Genomic DNA, 25,287 nt, shown 5'->3' on the forward strand with positions numbered 1-25,287 from the left:
TAAAGGAAGTATTATTATTATCCTCCATTTTACTGATAGGTTCAAATGTTAAGCAACTCATAAGATGACACAGTTAAAGACAAGAAAATAAACCCAAATATGACTCCAGAGCCTGAGTCCTTAAACAACTTGTTATATTGTCTCTATACTGTCTTTGTTAAATGGTTATTACTTTTATGAAGAAATGTTATCAAAAGAAATATTCATAGGGATGCCTGGGTGGCTCAGCTGGTTAGGTGTCTGCCTTCAGCTCCAGTCATGATCCCAGGGTCCTGGGATGGAGTCCTGCAATGGGCTCCTTGCCCAGCAGGGAGCCTGCTTCTCCCTCTGCCTGCTGCTCTCCCTGCTTGTGTTCACTCTCTATTTCTCTCTCTCGCTGACAAAATCTTTTTTTCCCCCCCAAAAAAAAAAAAAAGTTCATAATACATATGGGGGAGGAGTTTCCCAGCTAAAGCAGTTGATGTTTTGACGACAGAGCATGGTACTTTTCAAGATTCCATATATAATGAAACAATTCCATGTTTATATTCCAAACAATTTTAAGTATTTCATTAGATGCTGATTATTCTGCAACAATACCTCCATTAACACATACCATCAATACTTTACAATCATCTATTTAGAGTATTTTTTTTTGGTGGTCCTATAAAATATACAAGGTTGTTTTAACCCAATGTCCCTGTTTTTAACAATTTTCAACAATCCCTTCTTTAAATTTTCCATTTAATTTTCTAAATAATTATACTAGGTACCAAAAATTGTTAAATGCAAAATAGTCAGTTATACATTCTTCTCATTAGACAGTTTTACTCAAATGTCCTAAAACAATATGAAAATGACACAGGTTAAAAAAAAAAATTCTACTCAAAAAGGTTAAAACAGGTGTTCTCTTTTTTATTAAAAAAAATCTATTATGTGGGTATAAGAGCTTATTTTTCATTCAGAGATATAATGAAATAGGCCATTCTAAAGGCCTACACAAATTCCACAGTACCAATTAAGGCAAAAGAAGACTATCCTCCCTATTTGTCACCATCTATTAACAACCCTACTGTATGAGATGCAGTGTAGCCTACCCAAAGAATGTGGAGACATAAGGCAGAATCCCAGTTTCCTCATCACTAAGATAAAAAATAACAGTAGCTATTTCAAAGGGCTTTAGGGAGAAGCAGAGGGATTAATATATATACAACCACCAGAGACAACAGGTATGTTTGCTGCTATCCTTATTGTCATCTTTGTTGTCATCATTACCATCTTCCAACATGCAAATCAAGTACCTGGTCCTTCATAATGCTTTTCTACTATTTCCAAAGTCCTGTGACTTCTACCTTTTCTTAATTCATGGTATTCACAAACTACTGCTCTAAAAATAGCAAGTAAGGCACTCTTTTATATTACTGTATTTATTGCTCTTCAATTCATCATTTAACTTTCCACTTGACAGTAAACTTTATCTTCCCAAATAAACTATGACTTCTTACAAGTACCTGGACTATCTTTCAAACGTTATCTTACACATGGTAGAAAGTTAAAAAAAAAAAAAAATGATAGTTTTTTCATTATGGGATACCAACAACTGTGGAGTTCTTTTCCCCTTTCCTGGGTTATACATTCCATTTCCTCCCTAGCTTAGTCCAGCAAACAATATCTACAACTAACACTAATGGTCTTTAAAGATATTGTACTTTTGGGGTACTCGGGTGGCTCAGATGGCTAAGCATCTGCCTTCAGCTCAGGTCATGCTCTCAGGGTCCTGGGATCGAACCCCACATTGGGCTCCCTGCTCAACAGACTGTCTGATTCTCCCTCTCCCTCTGCACCAACCCTCCCCCCCGCCCAGCTCGTACTCTCTCTTGCTCTCATAAATAAATAAAATCTAAAAAAAAAAAAGATACTATCTTTTCTTGGGGTACCTGCGTGTCCAACTCTTGATTTTGGCTCAGGTCATGATCTCAGGATGGTGAGATAGAGCCCCATGCTGGGCTCTAAGCTCTGTGAGGAGTCTGCTTGAGGATTCTCTCTCTCCCTAGGCGCCTCCCCACTGTGCACACCCACGTACACGCTCTTTCTTTCTTCAATATCTTTTTTAGAATTTTTTAAAAAATAAAGATACTGTAGGGACACCTGGGTGGCTCAGTTAAGTGTCTGCCCTTGGCTCAGGTCATGATCCCAGGGTGCTGGGATCGAGGCCCGCATCAGGCTCCCTGCTCAATGGGGAGCCTGCTTCTCCCTCTGACCCTCCCCCTGCTTGTGCTCTCTCTCTCTCTGACAAATAAATAAAATCTTTAAAAAATATTTACAAATAAAGATACTGTAATTTAATCATCACCAACCTCACCCTAATTCTGCTATCCAAATGTAAATAAAAGATAGAAGCCTCCATCATCTCCTTTACTTTAAAAGACATAATTACTAATTTCCTTTGTATCCACCCAGACATATGAGAGAAGAACTGAAGATATCACAATTTATTTTTTTAAGATTTTATTTATTTATTTTATTTATTTATCTAAGGGTAGATGATATAGTTAATTATTCTCTCCACTTGCGGACATTTAAAAAATTAATTAAGAAAGATTAAAACCCCACAACTCACTTTTGGAGAAGCTCAACCTGAACTTAAGAATATTTTGGGGAGAATAAGTTGAAAAATCAGATTTAAAAGATATTCTAAAATCTGAAATCCTTTTAAATGTTTAGAACATTTTATATTAATTACTTTTCTAAATTATCTATTCAGCTTGTCCAAAAATAATGGTTACCAATTTCTTATACAGAGCTTCCAGTTTTTGCTTTAGGAAATAAGCATAATAATGAGAAAAGTGAGCACCTGGATGGCTCAGTTGGTCAAGCATCTGACTCTTGACCCAGCTCAGGTCTTGATCTCAAGGTTTTGAGTTCAAGCCCACATTGAGCTCCATGCTGGGTGTGGAGCATACTTAAAAAAAAAAAAAAAAATGAGAAAAGAACACTACCTTAGGACTCTAAAGGTATAGATCCTTTTAGAGTTCTGCCATTTATTGGCTGCATTTCTTTGAGCAAATTATTTAACCTTTCCAAACCTCAGTGTCTTCATTCAGGAAACTAAGAAGAAGAATATCTGCCCCATATATTTTACAGATCACTCTATCATATGAGAAAACACGCAAAAATGCTAAGATACTAAATCTTTTCACTACAGAATAAATAAAACCTTTACTGAAAGAATTTGTTAGATTTTACTGATAGATACAGGCTTCTCAGACTTTTTTTCTTTAATATGACTTTAACACAGACAGGTAACATTTTTCATTATGTATGCAAAAAAGGGGCAACTAACTCTGTTCTACTTAGAAGGGGTCATAATATTTTTTAAATGTTTGAAACTAAGCATTTCTAAAGAGAATATTTTTAAAGAACATGTCATTTTGATGTGACTAGAAAATGAAACAGAAATCTAACAAATTAATAAAGCACTTCAAAACAGTGCCTGGCACACAGTAAGAACTACTACATGTCCTTTTTTTTTTTTAATTCCAGTACAGTTAACATACAGTGTTACATCAGTTTCAGGTGTACAATATAGTGATAAAAATACGGAGTGCTTCACAAATTTGCATGTCATCCCTGAGCAGGGGCCATGCTAAATCATCTCTATATTGTTCCAATTTTAGTACATGTGCTGCCGGAGCGAGCACAAGAACTATGTCTTACTAACAATATTACTATTATTGCTATTGACAATTAACTTTAATGATATATCATAAAAAAAACACTGTATTCAATATGCTAAGTTTCAAGTACTTATCATTAAGAATTTAAAAGAATTTAAAATATCAGGCACCTGGGTGGCTCAGTCGTTAATAGTCTGCCTTTGGCTCAGGTCATGATCCCAGGGTCCTGGGATCCAGCCCCGCATCGGGCTCCCTGCCCAGCGGGAAGCCTACTTCTCCCCCTCCCACTCCCCCTGCTTGTGTTCCCTCTCTCGCTGTGTCTCTGTCAAATAAATAAATAAAATCTACAAAAAATATATATATATTCTACAGTTTAAAGGAAGTTTTACATATAGCATTTATATCACCATTTTCCATTAATCATATTTTATACACACTTCTCACAACAGAAATCTCACAGGAAGCATGAGTTCACAGTGGCAACCCCTCCTTAGAACACTCCTCTAAGGAAATTCTCTTTTGAGTTCTATAAACCATCCGTCCATAATTAAATACATAACCAGGTCAGTTTCTTTTTTTTTTTTTTTTTTTTTTAAAGATTTTTTATTTATTTATTTGACAGAGAGAGACATAGCGAGAGTAGGAACACAAGCAGGGGGAGTGGGAGAGGGAGAAGCAGGCTTCCCGCAGAGCAGGGAGCCCGATGTGGGACTCGATCCCAGGACCCTGGGATCATGACCTGAGCCGAAGGCAGACGCTTAACGACTGAGCCACCCAGGAGCCCACCAGGTCAGTTTCTAAAAAATATCATTGTAAATACATATTTGTGTTCTCCATCCAGAATCTGAGTTCAAACCAAACTAAGTACAATGAGGCAAAAGTATTTCCATATACTGCATATTAGTAATATTTGGGGAGTTAGCATTTTCATTCCAAGCAGAGAAACATACAAGTAAAAAAAAAAAAAAAAGCCTGGAAATGGGAAGAAATGGGTAGAATTTGGGAGGAAGAAGAGAAGTTACAAGAGATAGGGCTGGAAAAGTCAGAAGTCAGATCATTAACAATCTTGTAAGAAATTATCATTTTGAAATTTTCCCTGAGTAAATGGGAAATCAGTCATTTAAGTACTTTAAGTTTGGGAATAATAGGATTAGATCTGCATCTTGGTTTGGTTGGAGAGTAGAAAATGGATAGGAGGCTAGGAAAGAACAATGGGGAAGAGAATACTGCAAGAACCTAAGAAAAATGTGATGGTCACTTGAAGTGGGAAAGTAGCAGTCAGATGAGAGAGAAATTAATCATATGATGGAGGTAACACTGACAGAATCTAGTGATACTGAATGCGAAGTCAAAGATGACAGAAACCCAAATAGCCAGATTTCTGGCTCGATCCAAGCCAGATGGATAGTGGAATCACTAATCATAGGAAATGAAGAAGATCTGAAAGCAAAGGGGGAAAAAATAATGTTGTTGTAAATATGCTGATCTTGAAGTATCTGTGGTATATCTGAGTGGAGATGCTTAGTAGTTAGCTAGCTGATGTATGAGCCTAAGGCTCAGAGGCAAGCTTTCAGGTGGAAAAATGGAAATCATCAACATACAGATGATAAAGAAAATCCTAGAAATAGACACAAGCTTAAGAAGAAGGCAAAGAGGGCACCTGGGTGGCTCAGTTGGTTAAGCGACTGCCTTCGGCTCAGGTCATGATCCCGGAGTCCTGGGATGGAGTCCCGTATCGGGCTCCCGGCTCGGCAGGGAGCCTGCTTCTCCCTCTGACCCTATCCCCTCTCATGCTGTCTCTCTCTCTCTCTCTCAAATAAATAAATAAATAAAATCTTAAAAAAAAAAAAAGAAGAAGGCAAAGAATGAATAAAAATAATAAGAATCCCATTTAGCAGAGAAAGAGAAAACAAAGGAGCCTGAGAGAAACAGCTAGAGATGCTCGGAGTACTGTCATAGAAGCCAAGAGAGCAATTTGAGAAGTGTCAAGTATTTCTGAACATTCGATAAGATGATAGTTTTAGCAGCAAGGAAATAAGCATGATTTTGAAGTAAGCATGTTAGTGATGGGACAGGATGGGAGGGAGATTATAGTGTACTGAGGAGTGAACAGAAAATGAGACAGCAGAGTTTGTTTTGCTGGTGAGGGGAGGGGCAAAAGGTAGAAAGAATTGAGATTTCTTTCTAGGGGTCATTTGGTTATTTGTTTTAGGTGATACATTTGAACAAGTTTAGCCAAATGAGAAAGAATCCAAATTAAGAAAAAGATGAAAGACAAACAGAATTAATCAACAGAAGGAGAAAATGAGATCCAAAGCACAGTTGGAGAATTAACCTGAAACAGAATGATGGACACCTCATCCACTGAAACAGAAGGAAAAGTAAGAACAAATGGTACAGAAGAGATAAACTAGTGAGTCAAGTAACAGGAAATTTAAGGGATCTCCTTTTGATGGCTTCTATTTTCTCATGAAGTAAGAAGACCATCTGTGGAGCATACTTTGCTCAAAGAAAGAAAAGAATGTTTAAAACAGACCCTATGGAAAATGACAGATTTGCTCTGCCACCCTGAAAGCTCTTACAAGAAACAGACCAGGAATTCACAGTACCACTAATCTGGGTAGTAATTTTTTTCTCCATCAGTGCTCAATGAAGACCTTTTGTATAGGCCAGACAAACTGATCCAAAATTTAGGTGCAAATGCATAGGATAGATATTCAATAGGGCAAGGAAACAGAATTCTGGCAAGAAGTCTGAATGGACAATGGATTCTTGCCTGCTTATACAGGAAGCATTTGGTGAAGAGAGGTGTCAAGGAACTGCAGATCTCAAAAGCATCAACGAATAGGTTTAATAAAAGGATAAGAGCTCAGGAACAAGATGTTTGAATAAACGATCTCAAAGGTAAAGCTGATTTCAGGTAATGGTAAGGTCCAAAGTAGTTTCATGGGAGTAAGTAATTGAGTTAAGTGAAGATCTCCACTAGAGATGAGGAAACTGTGAAGCCAGGGTCCTGGGTACTCTGTTCATATAAACACTGAATTCACCTAGAACTATGGCACAACCTTGCATGGAAAGGAAGTCTATGAGTCAGAAGTCTATGTCTTCAATGAGCAAGCAGAGATGTATATCCCAACTACGTGAGACTCAGCAATGGGAATTTTAACAGGAAAGTTTTATAGGCACTGTAGTGCAAAGTAAGAAGGAAACCACTTCCTATATTTTCCTACAACTGGGATCTGTAGAGAATAAAGGAAGGTACAAGCTCCACTAGAGAAGGCTTTCCCTTAGGAGGAAGACAGGTGGTGTTACTTAAAGATAAAAGCAACATTCAGTAAAGAATTTGAAGATGCAAGTGATTATGTTTAACCTTAGAACAAGGGTAAAAAATGTCTGAAAAGGAGGGGAAGAATAGGTGAGGGAACAAGAATGAAAAGAGATGTGTATAATGACTTGCATCTTGAGCAGGAAAAGGCAATAATGTGATTAGATCTGGTGGGATCACTTCATGGGAAGATGGTTAAGAGGACAGGTTTCAAGAGTTCTCTAAAAGAAAAGACACCGCATCTCTCGGGAGTTAGCCGGTGCCTGCAACTGGAAAAGTCTATGTCTAATGTGTCATAAGAGTCATAACTCTTTGGAAGGAGCCAAATGAAGTTTGGATAATTTATATTGGTTTAAGGCTACATGCTAAAACTATTAGGCAAAAGCCCCATTAGTTAGGCTTGGTCTGTAAGAACTGAGAAAAGCTCGCCATCTATCTTAGATAGTAGAAATCAATATTCATCCTTGACCATAAATAACTGTTTGGAGCTGCGCTGTTTCACAATACCTAGTAGGGTATGATAAAGAATAAAAATATCTCATTAGCCAAATAAGACATTCCTCCTTTAGACTTAATTCTTCATTTGTAAAATAAAGGGGTCTACTAGAACCATTACCATTAAGAGCCAACCCTCCCCCTCCTCCAAAAAAGAAGGCAGCAAACCTTACACAGGCTCCCAGTTGGGAATCAGACTAACCATTTGATAAAACTTCCTAAACAAACACTAAATGCAATAGGCTCTGTGCTAGTCACTGGGCAGAGACATAAAAATGAATACTACGTAACTATATGAGGTGATGAATGTTAACTAAACTTACTGCGGTAATTATTTTGCAATATACTTAAGTCCAGCCATTATGTTGTATACCTTAAACTTATACAGTGCTGTACATCAATTATATCTCAAACTAAAAGGAAAAAAAAGAAAATACCTTTAAAGCATGTATGCCCTGTTACCCTAAAAAGTAGGTTTTAGTTCCCAAATTTCCAATAAACCATGATATAAGTTAGAAAAAATAATGACTACTACATGGTCACAACCATAGGGGAGCTCCTGGTCTGGTATATAATAAGTAAATAATCATAACACATAATGATTCTAATCACTTACAACAGAGAGTACTATGAAAACAGAGAAAAGAGTCATTGCCTGGAGTTAGGGAATAGGATAAGTAGGAATTATAGAAGACCTCACAGAGAAAATAAATTTGAGGTGGATCTTTAAAAAGAATTAAAACTATGACTAACAACAAGTGCTCAAGCTCATTAGTAATCAAATACTGAAATGCATATAAAAAATAAAAGGAGGGGCGCCTGAGTGGCTCAGTCGGTTAAGCGACTGCCTTCGGCTCAGGTCATGATCCTGGAGTCCCGGGATCGAGTCCTGCATCAGGCTCCCTGCTCGGTGGGGAGTCTGCTTCTCCCTCTAACCCTACCCCCTCTTGCGCTCTCTCTCTCACTCTCTCTCTCTCTCAAAGAAATAAATAAAATCTTAAAAAATAAATAAATAAATAAATAAATAAATAAAAGGAGATACTGGCTTTTTTTCATCTATGAGATTGGCAAATAACGTAAAAGGCTGATGATATTTACCTAGCAAAGATAGGGGAATATGTGTATTCTCATCACTATTGGGATTATTTTGGAATTTTAAATGTGCACATGCTTTAACAATCCCATTTCTAGAAATCTACAGAAATATTCACACATATGCACAAAATTAGTAATGTTCACTGCAGCAATGTTTGTAACAGAAGAAAACAACCTAAATGTCTATCAATACTGAAATAATAAAATAATTATGGTCAATCCAGATAATGGAATACTCCCTAAAAGAACCAAGTGAATTATAAATTGTGACTGGATGGCCTCCAAATAAAAAAAAAGCAAATACAAAACAACAGATATGATATAGATGCATTCTGGTTATCAAAAAAACCCCTGTAAATATTCGTGCTTTGTGCAAGGAAAAAAGGAAAATGATACACCATTGTTGTATGTATACACTATTAACGCACACAAGGAAAGTGATACACTGACATGTTGTAAAGTGGTTGTTTCATAAGACTGAGATCAAGTAGAAAGGGTTAAGAGAGAACTTATATTTTATATTCGCTTCTGTAATTTTTAATTTTTTAAATAGGCATGTATTACTTTTGTAATTTTCAAAATGAAGTTTGTTTTTTTAAGTTGACAAAGCAGAGAATAAGAGGGAGTATTCCCATTAGAGACAGAGACAGAGAGTATAAATAAAAGAATATGGTATATTTATTCAGTTATTGGTGAAAGGATGATTGCCTCTATCCCTGGTCCTGCTCACTCTCTTCCTGTTCACATCTCTGAAGATAAGTCTACTTCCCTAAAGCCCATCATCTGTGAGTCATATATCCCATCAAGACTTTTTCCTGCTAGTGGTCCTGGCTAGTGAAGCATGTGACTCTTGATCTCAGGGTTGTGAGATAGAGCCCCACGCTGGGTATAGAGATTACTTAAAAAAAATTAAAAGAAGACTTTTCCCTGCTATTGTCCCCTGATCACAGGGCCCTTCAAAAACCCCTTCCCTTTACTTCCTTTTTTTTTTTTTTTTTTTGAGAGAGGGATAGGCACCTGAGCACAAGAGACCAACCACAGGATAGAAAACAGTCTATGCTGAAGTCTCTCTATCCTAAGAAAAACCACTGAGATATTAAAAAAAAAGAAGTAGATAAAATTCATTTCCTAATTCATAAATGCCACAACAGGGAAAATATAATGTATCACCATAACAGTGGCTATTCCCATACAAACTTCTCCCCATATTCATTTTAATTATGCCTGAATACTAATTCAGTTTTTCCTGGTCTACAGAAATACACATTCTTATTCCATGAGGTTGTTAAAGAGTTGACAACAGATTTACACTAGCCTACTCTGTTAGCCAGATCCTAAACCCCTAAATCAGGAAATTTGGAAATTACATGATCCAAGGAAATTAAATAGTTACTGATTACAGTAGTCATCAATATAGAATGATCACAACATATACTATTACTTTCAAATATTCTTCTCCATGATTAAATTCTAATTACCCTGGTATGCCTAAAGACCAGAGGTCACAGAGCATAATACCTGCAGTTTACATTTCCCAAACCATTCTTTGAAGTTGTTCCTCAGTTCACTTTTTTTTTTTTAAAGACATAACAATTCTTTATTTTATTTTATTTATTTATTTGAGAGAGAGAATGAGAGACAGAGAGCATGAGAGGGAGGAGGGTCAGAGGGAGAAGCAGACTCCCTGCCGAGCAGGGAGCCCGATGCGGGACTCGATCCTGGGACTCCAGGATCATGACCTGAGCCGAAGGCAGTCGCTTAACCAACTGAGCCACCCAGGCGCCCCCTCAGTTCACTTTTGTTACAAGTAGGCCAAAAGTTGCTAAATTGAAGCCACAGATAAAAACTGCTGGTAAAACCCAAATGCTCTTTTATACTTCATATAAAGCATGATTAACATTTTTGCAAGTGAATAACACAAAGGCTTAAAAATTTTGTCATGACTTTTCCTAGTATTTATATATCAGGATTTCTGAAATTTAACGTCACATAAGAACATCAGACTCTGTTTTCATATTCAGTATCATACCAACTCTAAAAGAATATACCTTAAAAAAAAAAAATAATATACCTTAGCTGGGAAAAATTGACACCTGGAATATAGTAAGCCCAAAAATGAATAAAAACAAATATTCACAGAATGAAGCTAATTATCCTCAGTGAATTAAAAAATAAATATGCCAACTAATTTTTTATTCAGTGATTTAGTAATTTAGAGAACCTAATATGTGCCAAATAATGTGCTACCATTTTTGGGAAAAACAGGCTAACACCAGGAGACTGATTCTGTATGCACGTACCTTTTTGAAGACACTTACAGACATATATAACTTAGGATATTTTACAGATAGTTCTTCAACCGTCTGTAAACAAGTTTAAGTTCTGTACAGTTTACAGAACACTAATACATAGGGTTAGCTTCCCATTGGATTTAATCTTCACATCTCCTTGAGGTAGACAAGATAGTCTTACAAATCATAGTCAAGAAGATGATTAATAAAACATCTAACTAATTAATACCAGTCATAGCTCTTCTGACTCCAAATCCAGTGTTCTTGCCATTATACTACTCTGCTTCTCTTTTAAAGATACACTTGAAAATTATCAAGTCATGGGATGCCTGGTGGCTCAGTTGATTAAGCATGCAATTCTTGGTTTCAGCTCAGGTCGTGATCTCCATCCAGGTCGTGAGAGTGATCTCCAGCTTATGAGACTGAGCCCCATGGTATGGCTCTGCACTCACCAGGGAGCCTGGGAATCTCTCTCCTTCCGCCCCTCCCCAACTCAAGTGTGTGAGTGTGTGTGTGTGTGTGTGCGTGCTCTCTCTCTCTCAAATAAATGGATAAATCTTCAAAAAAAAAAATCAAGTCATTTCCCCTCATTTTTTTCCACCTTTACTACCTTAAACAAAACCCAAAAAATTCTTATGGAAATTCATTTGTTTTTTCACATATTAATAGAGATTAAACAGGATCCATTTTATGAACTTATTTTAATAGAATTTTACTTACAGAAAATGATTTGAAATAAGTATGCTATTTTCCAGATTCTTACACTTCCATTTCACAGAGTTGTTGTAACTTGAACTAAACTGAACAATTCTGTTCACAAGAGGATAAAAAGCAGCACAATAAAATATTATGCCAGAGACTTACATTCTCCATATTATCTTAAAAGGTGAACTTCCCTATGCTAAAACTTATAAAAATCCCCTATTACCAACTCTCCCCCCAAAACTGAGTAATTAACTTCTTAAAAATGTATTCAGTGTTTTACTTTATGACTTCCCTCTGAAGGAAATGTCATAAGCCAATTTTTACTAGAGTTTCCTTTTATTAGTTCTAAATTTAGTTTTATTTGTATCATCCGTTATTTTCCTATTCTGGGAATGTCTTAAATATGGAAAACAAATCTGTCTTCTGTAATGCCTCCAAAATTTTAATTTTATAGCTTCCCCCTTTTTACAAAAATATACGCTTTTGGGCGCCTGGGTGGCTCAGTCGTTAAGCGTCTGCCTTCGGCTCAGGTCATGATCCCAGGGTCCTGGGATCGAGTCCCACATCGGGCTCCCTGCTCAGCAGGAAGCCTGCTTCTCCCTCTCCCACTCCCCCTGCTTGTGTTCCTGCTCTCGCTATCTCTCTCTCTGCCAAATAAATAAAATAAAAATCTTTAAAAAAAATATATACGCTTTTACAGTTTTGATTTGTGTTTTTTGTTTTTGTTTTTTTTTAGAAAATTGTCTCTTGGAACTACCAGCAAAATCCTTTAGGTGAGCTTTTGCATTCTCTTACACTGTAACATCTTGCTTTTATGACTAAATTCTTCTTTAGCCAGAATATAACAACATTAACAAAACATATTCATACTCTAATTTTAAATGTTGCAATCATGAATTATATATTCCAAAGCTACAGTCAGAAATAATGCCTCAGAGCTGCTTTAGCATGGACATACAAATCATGAAGTCTCATTTTGTTACATATTTAGAAATGTTGACACATTCTGTGCAATGCTGAGGTATTATGGAATAGGGATCCTAATAACCAGATTGTAAAATGTTTCTAACCTGAAAAACACTTCCAGTGAAATGTTAATACATCAGATGTAACAAATTTCTAAAGATAACTGCAGAAGTATAGCAGCCAGTGAAAGAAGCACCACCCAGTTTTGGATTTGTTTCACATTTTAGTTCTCTATTTTCAGCAATAACTTGGGAAGAATGGATACATTTTAAATGATAAACTGTGACAAATCTTTAGGGTTTTAAAGATACTATGTGTCACTCTATAGTCTCACAAATATTCATTAATATTGCCTTGGCTTGGGGCGCCTGGGTGGCTCAGTCATTAAGCGTCTGCCTTCGGCTCAGGTCATGATCCCAGGGTGCTGGGACAGAGCCCTGTATCAGGCTCCCTGCCAGGCGGGAAACCTGCTTCTTCCTCTGCAGCTCCCCCTGCTTGTGTTCCCTCTCTTGCTGTGTCTCTGTCAAATAAATAAATAAAATCTTTAAAAAATATATATATATATATTGCCTTGGCTACAAGTGTGTCCAATTTTATTAACCACAGACAAGATCTACAAAAAGTGAGTTGCTAAAGATTTCAAATACTAAAAAAAAACCAAAAAAGATAAAACTCACAACTGCTATTCCTCTAATAGCTATAACTATATCACAAGAATCAATAAATGAAAACTTTCCCAAATTTCTAAAATACCTACATACCCCTTAACCACCAAAATTAAAATGGCCACACAAGAGTAAGTCTAATATAAAAATACTTGAGAAAATGAAAAATAAAGACAACTTATCCACTGTCTGGTTTTCTCTAATTTCCAGTGATGTAAAGAGACATAACTGCAAAGAATGTGCATTTAAAAAAAATCTAAACAGTAACATATTAATAAGATGACTGTTAATATAACCAGTAACTTGAAGGCTGCTCTGAAAATAAAATTTCAAAATACTTTAATATAAAGATTTTGAATGTTTTACATTTTATTTTTTTGCTTGCTTTTAAAGAGACCACAAAATAATTTTTGAGTGATTTTATTATTTTTTAAACATAGGCACTTTCACAGATATACATACACTGGGCTGTTTTAGCTGGTATGCTCTGAAGGACCACACATTTCTAGCGAAATTTTTCTTTCTGAATTAAATTAACTGTCAGCGATTAAACAGGCTGTCACTATTTCCCTGTCGCCACTTATTAAATGTGAAACATCAAAATTATGTATGTTCCAGGCCAGTAAGTGTCTGTAGACTATATTTCTTACGAAAGGGTAAGATGTAATAACATTTCTATATCGTAATTTTATACTGTGTATATTTTATCACAATAAAAATTGTTTTTCACTTCAGAAATTTGGTCTATCTTGTCTGATTCTTCCTTCAGAAAAGCTCAGCAAAGCAAATTAAATTTCCTTCTAAAATAAGAAAAAGAAAAACCTTGGTCTAATTCCTATGGAGCTCTAAAAAAAGAAAATGTGATGACCCTTGATATTTCAGAAAATCTGGCGCTTCTCCATTTGCCAGCCTTTTCCACATATACAATTTTGTGTGCCAAGGAGATCTCGACTATTTGGTTTGTTTTGTCAGTCAGTACAAGAAGCAACGCCTACAAATTTCTCAAACTTTGATCTGCACATAAACTTGCATCGGAATCACCTGAGATGCTTGATTAAATGCAAATTACTGCCCCCACTACAGACATCTAAATCAGAGGATCTGACATCATTTCTACCAAGTACCCTGGGTACGATTCTGGCTTCCAACAGATAATTCTGACTTTCTGGCTTCATCCAAGCCTTGGTGAGCCACAAAAAATAAAGAAAGAAAAAAATAAGTATTCTCCTTTCCTCAGATACATTTTCGACCCAATGTCCTCTCTGCCAATCTTTAAATTACAATATTGCACCTCTCAACTCAGTGGTTCCCACACTTTCCTGCGCTTGAGAACCACCTGTGGAACTTTTAAAACTCCTGATCTCCAGGCCACATCACATACCTATTACATTAGAATGTCTGGGGGAAGGAAGCCAGGCATCAATATTTCTAAAGACCTCTAAGATTTTTAAACCATTGTCTTAGCTATTGGATTTAGCAGATACAGATTAGAAAATCTGTACTCAAAATGACCTATAAGGGGAGCCTGGGTAGCTCAGTCAGTTAAGCCTTGAATCTTTTTTTTTTTTTTTAAGATTTCATTTATTTATTTGAGAGAGAGAGACACAGCAAGAGAGGGAACACAAGCAGGGACAGTGGGAGAGGGAGAAGCAGGCTTCCCTGCGGGGCTCGATCCCAGGACCCTGGGATCATGACCTGAGCCGAAGGCAGATGCTTAACGACTGAGCCACCCCGGCGCCCCAAGCCTCGAATCTTGATTTCAGCTCAGGTCATGATCTCAGAGTGGTGGGATCAAGCCCAGAGTCAGGATCCCTGATCAGCATAGAATCTGCCTGTGTTTCTCTCCCTCTGCCCCAATACATCCCTGCTCCCGCTGACTCGCTCTCACTCTCTATTTCTTTGAAATAAAATAAATAGATAGATGATAGATGATAGATAGATAGATAGATAGATAGACAGATAGATAGATAGATAGACAGACAGACCTCTAAGGACCAGGACATAAACTATATCGGTATTGTTTTCAAATTTCCAGATACATCTTTCTCTATACATTTACTTTTTATTTTAATCCAGTAGGAAAATTTTTGTCAATTCATTTATTAAAGCTTCCTTAAGATGGCCTTTTTTGAAAGAATATAAGACAAAAACTGCTTCACGTTGAACACAACTAAGATCATGCCTTGCATCTAAAGTTCAAAGAAAAGGTCATCATTTCATTTGCACATTAATTTCAGTGATTAAATTTTGAGAAATATAATCATTGAGAAGCCAATACAAAAATTCAAAGTTCATGTTTTAGACATTTTTTAAAAGCAAATCCAAATATTCTGTTAATTCCAGAGAAATTTTGCTGAATTTAGAATAGCTACAATCTGGTTAAATTTTACAGTATGGTTTAAATTTTGCATTAACTCTCCAATTCTGACTTGATATCTAACTTCTCTGAAAGAAAACATTAACTTTGATATATTTTCCTCTAATCTTTACTAATTACAAAAGATGCTGATTATACGACCTGTTAGTGGGCCTTGGAGAAATCTAGTGATTCATACAGGAAAAAAATGTTTAATTTTGATTCTTTCAACACAGGCACACTGGTCAAACACAAAACATCATTTTTAACCATTCAACTTCAACTTGAACTTTATTCACTATGTAATACAATAAAATATGGCCATATGTATTTAAATATATAAAAGTCCCAAGTACCACAAACTACAACTCTGTAAGTTAACTCAAAAGGGTGAAACATTTTTCAAAATCATACCAATGTTTACACATTTAATACTTGAAATATTTTTGCAAGGGTTTCAATATACAAAACCTCATTTCACTAGATCTTGCAGGACTCAAACTTCATGGCAGTTGAGCTACTGCACTTTCCTTTAATTTTTTTGTTTTAGAGGAGGAGGGGGGAAAGGGAGAGAGAGAATCTTAAGCAGGCTCCACACCCAGCATGGAACCCCACACAGAGCTCAATCTCACAACCCTGAGATCATGACCTGAGCCAAAATCAAGAGTCGGATGCTTAACCAACTGAGCCACCCAGGCACCCCTAGTGCACTTTCCTTTTAGAAGAATAAATATCACTACAACCAAAATTTTTTAAATTCATCCTTAATAAATTAAAGCATCTGAAGTACTGAAAGAATTATTTCCTAAATGTTCCTTTCTGTTCAAAAAAGTCCCATTTGTGGTTATCTTTAATAAAAGCTCAAAAAATACAATATAAACTAAAGCTAAACAGAAAACTTCAATTTCAACAAGCATATTTTTTAGTATGACTTCTAAAGGAATCATAATGAAACACAAGGTCAAACAATAGGGTAATATCCTGATACAGAATGGACAAGTTGGGCAGCTACTTTTGTATCTGAAAAGAACATGGTCTTGGTTAAGTTCCAAAACTCTGCTCATAATTTAATCCCACAAATCAATATCCATGCCACCTATGAACAAGAAGTAACATCTGTATCTGTACATTAAATTCAGATGAGTACTCGAAGTATAAGCCAAAAGCCAAGTGTAGCACACTTTTAAAACACCAATAGTTACCCACTCACGGGAACCAAGTTACAATATTTAAATAGTAAGAATTGTTTTTTAAATTTTTATGTAGAACAGAAAAGTTTTATAAAGATAAATGTTTGGTCAAGATGAGAGAAATCAGTTTATAAGTTTACTCAAGATGTTCAAAATAATAATAATAATAATAAAGATCAGCACAAAACAGAATGGAGAAACAATCAAAGACCATAATTTAAATCAGAAGTACTTCAACTTGATCTGTAGCTTAGAAGTAACTCAACCAGTAGAGACTTCACTGCCATTATTAGGGCCTACACAGCTCAGCAAGGCGCATTCATTACTTGGAAGCAAAAGTACCACAACAAGGTTTAAAAAAATAATAATGCTTAGTATGAATTAGGCCTTTCAGGTGGAGACACTAGTCAGTAGGATAGTTTCACCTATAAAGGGCTCTGATCTATATGTATCTGAATTCTATTTTTAAACATTAGAATTGGCTTGTAGTATACAAAATGAAAGTCCTTTTACTAGACCATACTCATGGTACCTTAGTAAAAATTTAAAAAACAAAATTAATAAGCACATGAAGCAGTGCTCAGCATCATTTATCATTAGTAGAAGGTACTATCATGGTTATCATCACAAACACATACAATGTCAAGTGTTCTTTGAACACGGAAAAACTGGAACCCTCATACATTGCTGGTGGGAATGTAAAATGATACAGACATTTTGGAAAACAGTTTCTTAAAAGTTAAGCATAAAAGGAAAAAAAAAAAAAGTTAAGCAGAAGCATACCATATGACCCAGCAATCCACCTCCTTAAAATCTAGCTAAAAGAAATAAAAACACATGTCCATACACATGGTGAATTCACAAACGTAATATATCTGTACAAGGGAGTATTAGTCAGCAATAAAAAAGAACAAAATACTGATATATGCTACAACACAGGTAAACCTCAAAAAATTATGGTAAGTGGAAGAAGGCAGAACAAATAACTGAATACTGTATGATTCCACATGTATGAAATTTGCAAAGAAGAAAAACTTACAGACACAGAAAACATTATCAGTGGTTGGCTTCCCTGGGAGTAAGGACTGACTGCAAACATGCTCAAGGAAATTTTGGGGAGTTAATGAAAATGGATTGTGATAATGTTGGTTGTACAACTCTGTAAATTTACTGAAAATCAGTACATTGTATACTTACAAATGGGTGAATCCTATGGTATGGAAATTATAGAGTAAAATAAAAAGAATAAAGAGAACTAATAAACCTAGTAAACAATGATACCTATGTTCAACACCTGCTGACCACTCTCAACTGCCAGACTTTTATTTCGGAGCTTATTCTAAAAGCAAATAAGAGACTGTAACACTGTCTTCTCAACTGCACTACATCTGCAGCCTATATTTATCATTCAACCAACAATTAGCAAGGACTTACTACAAGCAAGATACTGTGTATTGCTCTCCTTTGCTAACTGACAGCCACCATTACATATAGAAGAAAAACCATACTCTAAATTCTCTTCTTTCTATAGCTGTTTTAAATAAAATGCCAAGGGAACAAGAAAAATCAAGTATTTGGGTTTATTAGAGAAAGAACAGAGTATTACAAACAATAAACATTTTTTTAAAAGATTTATTTATTTATTTATTTGAGAGAGAGAGAATGAGAGAAAGCAAGCACATGAGAGGGGGGAGGGTCAGAGGGAGAAGCAGACTCCCTGCCGAGCAGGGAGCCCGATGGGGGACTCGATCCAGGGACTCCAGGATCATGACCTGAGCCGAAGGCAGTCGCTCAACCAACTGAGCCACCCAGGCGCCCCAAACAATAAACATTTTAAAGCTAAATGAAAATGCTCGTAATCAGAATGCTTGGTAATATCTGAAAATTTTTCAAAAACAGTCATTCATAGTGATTTATAATAACATTTTGATCCCTGATCAAAATTTCTCATGCCCTTTGGCTTTCTTTTAATTTTGTTAAGCCATACTGCCTTACTATTAGTAACAGCCAATATACCGTTTTAAAGAATTTCACCCTGTGAACAGACCCACCAGCATTTCATCTGCCCTTATTCATGAAGCACTATTTCAACGCAGGCATCACCTAGGTATATAAGAAGGAAATGGATATATTTAACCAGAAGAATAACCAGAGGGTAAGGGGAACAGATGAAACTCAATAAATGATAAAGGCTGTGCAGCCCACACAGTGTCTTTATTTCACCTGAAACACTGAATAAAATAAGCTTAAATCCTTTCCAAAACAAATGGTTTCACCACAATCCAGAAAATGTCCAAATCATTATTCACTTTTCCTACTTGACCTCCAATTAATTCTATCACTCAAACCTATCCTCTTTGCATATACAGAGGTTTACTTATCTTCCTTCCTATAAATAGATAAGAAATAAGTGACAGGAACATACACCAAAATGTTTATTTGGGGACTACTTTAGTATCTCTTTAAGCAGGGATATATTTCTACAGATTACTCCTGTTACTTAAAAAAGAATTACTTGTTAGTTCATTCAACAAATATTTACAGGACACAACAACAGAAGACAAAAAAAGACACATGTCCTAAAAGAGCTTATATTCTATTCATTAAATAAACTCAAAAACCAAGAAGTACATAAAAAGACAACATTTAGTGTATTAAGCATTCCTCATCATAATCATACAGGTAATTAAGATAATGCCAAGCCTGTTCTGCTCTGTTTCCATCTAAAGTATTACTGGAGGAGGTTCTGATATTCATTTCCATGGCATATAAAACCCTAATAAAAAAGTGTTAGAAATTAGTTCCAAGTCCATAATCTCTTGAAAATAAAGAAAAGTTTGGGGCACCTGGGTGTTTTAGCCGGTGGAGCGCCCAACTCTTCATTTCAGCTCAGGTCATGATCTAAGGGTCGTGAGATCGAGCCCCACTTTGGGCTCTGTGCTTAGCAGAGTCTGCTTCTCTCCCTCTCCTTCTGCCCCTCCCCACATGCTGTCTCCGGCTCGCTCTCTCTCTCTCTCTCTCTCTCTCTCCAATAAGTAAATAAATAAATAAACCTTTAAAAAAAGAAAAAAAGAAAGAAAATTTCTATCAGTTGCTTTATAGCTAAAAAGTCTAAACTCTTGGAGAATAAGGGAAATCAGATATTGAATAATAAGTAATCAATTAACTATAACAAAAGAAATTTATAAAGCATTTTACATAGCTCAACAAACAATTCATACCTTACCAAAATGAAGCATCAAACCATAAGATCATTCTTGGAATTATATAAACACTCCCCCAAAGTATTATCAAAGATGAACCAAAAATGAATCTCAAAATTTCCTTTTTGTCATACTCACAGACACACACAGAGAAGGAGAGAGAGGGAAGGAGGGAGGGAGGGAGGGGGAGAGTGAGAGAGAAAATGAAAGAGGGAGAGAGTAAGAAAGAGAATGAAAGAAACAGAGCAAGGGTGCAAGAGAGCAAGCGAGAAATGCTAACTATTGTGATCCAAATGCTTTCTAAAAAGATGAGTGAGGGTCATCTGGGACTGCCAGTTGCAGAATTTACAAGTATATCTCCATAATTCAATCATATTTTAAAGAAAAAAAAAGTACAGATGAGAGTAAATAATAACTACAATCAAGGATAAAGAAGAGACAGCTTTAGTAGAGACCCCAATACCACCATGATTTCACATTAATTTAAATATTAAGTTCTATATAATAGACTAACCTGCCAATGGAAAATATTACTTTTTTTTTTCTCAAAAGCCATAAGTTGCCCTGAGTCACCAACATTCTCTTCACCAGTAACCCTGATCACTAACAGCTTTTATATATATGTATGTATATGTGTGTGTGTGTGTGTATATTTGAATGTTAGCACAGAACAGGATTTTATTTTTAAGTAGGCTACACACCCAGTGTGGACCCAACATAGGGCTCGAACTCATGACCCTGATGAGCTGAGATCAAGAATCAGACACTTAACTGATTGAGCGACCCTCAGAAGGGCTGTATAGTTGTAGAATAGTATTTCCATAAAAAAACTCAAAACGCCCAAATGAAGATCAAATCTATAATCATTACCCTCTTTCCTCCCACAAGTACCACTCTCCAAATACGAAGTTGTAAGACAAGAATACAGAGATATAAACAAAGGCTTCCAATTATTATTTGGGGTACTCTAATATTTATGACAAACTTCCTGATAAAATCTTCGTACCTCTACTTCATAGTTTCCATCAGAATTCCAAATGGAATAAAAGTAACATTAAAGATAACATTAAAAATAAAATCATTAGAGTACTAAAACAAAATTCAGGTATATGATATCATAATTTTGGTAATGGACAATGTCCTAAGCATGACGTCTAAGCCAGAAATCACTCTACAGTAAGAAGGCTGATAAATCTGACTATACAAAAGCTTCTATTATTCATTAGGTGTAAAAGAAAATGACAAAGCACATGTACAATGTAGTTCTACTTTTTTCTATTTTAATTTTTCAGACAGATATTTATACCAAAATGTTAATTTAATTCTATGTGGGGAGACTATGTATGTCACTTGCATTTATACCTTTATTTCCTAAGTTTTCTACAATAAGAACATATTATTTTTATAATTACAAAAATGTACAGCTTTCTTCCCTTCAAAAACGAAATCTAGGTTTTTCAACCACAGTTGCCTGCCATTTCCTTCAGGTGAAAAGATAAAAGTATAAAATAAATCAATAAATTTTGAATAGAACATGGTTAAACAACAGAACCATAACTATCAATTAAATGTAGTTACTAGGTGGTAGATAGACAAATAAAAAATCCACCTATCAGAAAATTCATTTTTAACAAAGGCACCAAAGCAATCCAATGAGAAAAGAAAAATATTTTTAAAAAATTGGTGCTGGGCGCCTGGGTGGCTCAGTCGTTGAGCGTCTGCCTTCGGCTCAGGTCATGATCCCAGGGTCCTGGGATCGAGCTCCGTGTCGGGCTCCCTGCTCCGCGGGAGGCCTGCTTCTCCCTCTCCCACTCCCCCTGCTTGTGTTCCCTCTCTCGCTGTGTCTCTCTCTGTCAAACAAATAAAATCTTTAAAAAAAAAAAATTGATGCTGGTGACTATAGTTAACAATACTGTATTGTATATTTGAAAGTTGCTAAAAGAGTAAATCTTCACACTAAGTACAATAGCAACAAACCACACGGTAATTATGTGAAGTGAAGGATGTGTTAACTAATGGTTACTGTGGTAAGCAACTGGCAATATATACATGTATCATCTGTATACCTTAAACTTATATAATGTTATGTGTCAGTTATGTGTAAAGCTGGAAGAAAATGGTGGATAGTCTGGATAACTGGGTATGGGAAATATGAGGGGGGATATGAATCTTGACCCCAACTCACACCACACACTAAAACTGGCTTCACATCTATCCTAGACCTAAACATAAAAGTTAAACCATAAAATTTCTAGAAAAAAGCAAAAGAGAATTATCTTTGTAACATGGGGAAAGGCAAGTCTCTTAGGCAGAAAAAGCAATAACCATAAAAAAATTTTTGATTAAAAAAAAAACATGCCACAGACTGGAAGACATTTGTAAAACATATACTTGACAAAGAAATGTATATAGGATAAAGAACTTGTGTAAGTTAATAATAAAAATAAAGGAAAAAAAGACCCAAATTTTTTTAAATGAACAAATGTGAACATTTGTGAACAAATGTTTCACAAAGGAAGATACACAAATGGCCAGTAAGTGCCTGAAAAAGTTATTATCATTAGTTATCAAAAAATGCAAATTAAATTCACAATGAGATACCACTACCACTCACAGAATGGCTAAAATTTAAAAGACTCAGCGTTGGGGAGGAACTGGAACTCTCATTCACCGCTGTGGGAGTGTAAAATTATATCACCACTTTGGAAAAAGATCTGGTAGCCTCTCTCTCTCTCTCGCTCTCTCTCTTAAGATTTTATTTTTAAGTAATCTCTACACCCAACATAGGGCCTGAACTCACAACCCCAAGATCAAGAGTCACATGCTCCACTGAGAGTCAGCCAGGTGCCCCAATCTGGCAGTTTCTTAAAAATTAAACATACTTCTATCTTATGACCTAGCAATTCCACTACTAGGTATTTACGCCCAAAAGAAATTAAAACATGTCCTCACAAAGACTTAATACAAGATTGTCCTTAGCAAGCTTTATTAAAAGCCGAAGTATGTAATATATAATAGCCAAAAACTCAAAACAGACCAGGTATCCATTAACAGGAGATGGCTAAGACTATGGTTTCACATATATCAGAATACTGCTCAGTCATAAGAAAGGAACAAGCTGCTGATATACACAAAAACATGGATGAATCTCAAAAACTATGCTGAGCTTTAAATAAGCCAGATTTTCTATATAGGATTCCATTTATATGACGTTCTAGAAGAAGCTAAAGTAATCTTTAGTACAAAAAAAAAAAATCAGAAGAGTGATAGAATCTAAGGGAATGGGGTGTGGAATTAGCTGAAAAGACATATAAGGAAGATTTCTGGGTTGGTAATAATGTTCTGTATCTTGATAAGGATTTGCATTACACAGGTGTGTGCATTTGTCAAAACTCATCAATAGTACACTTAAGATTTGTGCATTTCATTGTATGTAAACTTAATCTTTAAAAAGCCTAAATAAAAAAATAAAATAAAATAAAAAGCCTAAACAAATACTGAACTCTACTTAATGAAATGCATGCTGAAGTGTTTAAAGGCGAAGCATACCAATAGCTACAACTTACTTTAAATGAATCAAAAACAAAAAGATGTAGTGATAGATAAAGGGAGGGATAGATGTAATAAAGCAAATACAGCAAACTATTAATTAGATGGTGAGTATACAGATGTTCAGCACCAATTCTTTCAACTTTACCGTACTTTGAAATTTTCCATAATAAAATGTTGGGGAAGGGCACCTGGGTGGCTCAGCGGGTTAAGCGTCCAATTCTTGGTTTCAGCTGAGGGTCCTGTGCTCAGCAGGGAATCTGCTTGAGATTCTTTCTCCCTCTCCCTCTGCCCCTCCCCCCTGCACTTGCTCACTCGATCGCTTGCTCTCACACTCTCTCAAATAAATAAATCTTAAAAAAAATGTTGGGGGAAAACTTAAACTCTACCCATTACCTTGCTAAGTTGAACACAGCTATCTTAAAACCCAACAATTCCACTCCTAAATATATACCCTAGCCTACAGATACTTCACATGGGCTCCAGTAATGTTCACAGCAATTCTATCCATAATAGCAGAAAAGAAAAACAATCTAAAAATCCATTAAATAGATTGGAGCAATATACTACGGTTTATAGTAGCAATGAAAACGAAACCACAATGTAGGTGCATCTTAGAAATTTAACTTTGACTGAAAAAAGCAAGTCATAAAAGAATATAGTATACAGTACAAATTTTAACCTTTTTAAAGTTAAAAAAGTAAGTAAAACTAAACAGTACTGTTTAGGGATACAAATGTGATAATCTATAAAATAAAGCAAGGTAATAATAAAAAAAAAATTTTCAGGGCGTGCACCAGGGTGGCTCAGGCAGTTGAGTGTCCGAATCTTGATTTCAGCTTGGATCATGATCTCAGGGTCATGAGATCAAGGCCCACATTGGGCTCTGTGCTCACCAGGGAGTCTGCTTGAGACTCTCTCTCCCTCTCCCTCTGCCCTTCCCCCTGCTCATGCATGCTCAATCTCTCTCAAATAAGTAAATTAATCTTTAAAAAAAATTTCAGGGTAACAGGAGAAAACGCATGAAGACTGATCAAGCAGCAACAACACATGGTAACTTCAACAGGCTAGTGTTCTGTTCATTAAACTGGGCGGTGATTTCATGAATTTTTTTATGCTTCATAATTCATATTTGCATGTTATATTCTCTTAATGTTTAGAATATTTCAGAATTCAAAATGAGAAAAGAAGACTACTGGATCAGGACTCAACCAAAACAACAACTTAGGTTTCAAGATAATTATTCACAGACGAACCATGAGAGACTATGGACTCTGAGAAACAAACTGAGGGTTCTAGAGAGGGCGGGGGTGGGGGGATGGGTTAGCCTGGTGATGGGTATTAAAGAGGGCACGTACTGAATGGAGCACTGGCTGTTATATGCAAACAATGAATCATGGAACACTACATCAAAAACTAATGATGTAATGTATGGTGATTAACATAATAAAATAAAATTTTTAAAAAAGAAAAAAAAGATAATTATTCACTATTTCTTTATAACTACAGCATTTGAGATGTATGTAAGTCTACACTGGCCTTACGTTAGGACAAGATGTTTCCGAATTCAGAATTTTCTGGATTTTAGAATGGTAATAAAGTACATATAACATATACAGTACATTCCTGAAAACCCTCTTACAAGTCCCCTGTAGCACCCTGAAATCAAACACATTAATATTTCTCCAAGGAAAGCTATTCCAATTATACCAGGAGGGACAAATTGATTATAAATATTTTAACATCAAATCAGGTCAGATGTTATGATCAAGTAAGTTTTACCAAAAATTT

At 35.8% G+C, this 25,287-nt stretch overlaps 1 protein-coding gene and 1 non-coding gene across 10 annotated transcripts in view; both read right to left on the reverse strand.

The window, feature by feature from the left end:
• The window catches only part of ROCK2 (Rho associated coiled-coil containing protein kinase 2), a 144,205-nt gene that overhangs the window by 113,963 nt on the left and 4,955 nt on the right, over positions 1–25,287 (reverse strand). The window lies entirely within an intron of this gene.
• On the reverse strand, positions 3,573–3,680 carry LOC118008380. Its single transcript, XR_004678682.1, has one exon. It is a non-coding gene; the product is annotated as a U6 spliceosomal RNA (small nuclear RNA).

This window comes from Mirounga leonina, unplaced genomic scaffold, assembly GCF_011800145.1.
Source record: "Mirounga leonina isolate KUSES-001 unplaced genomic scaffold, KU_Mleo_1.0 Mir_125, whole genome shotgun sequence".
NCBI lineage: Eukaryota > Metazoa > Chordata > Mammalia > Carnivora > Phocidae > Mirounga > Mirounga leonina.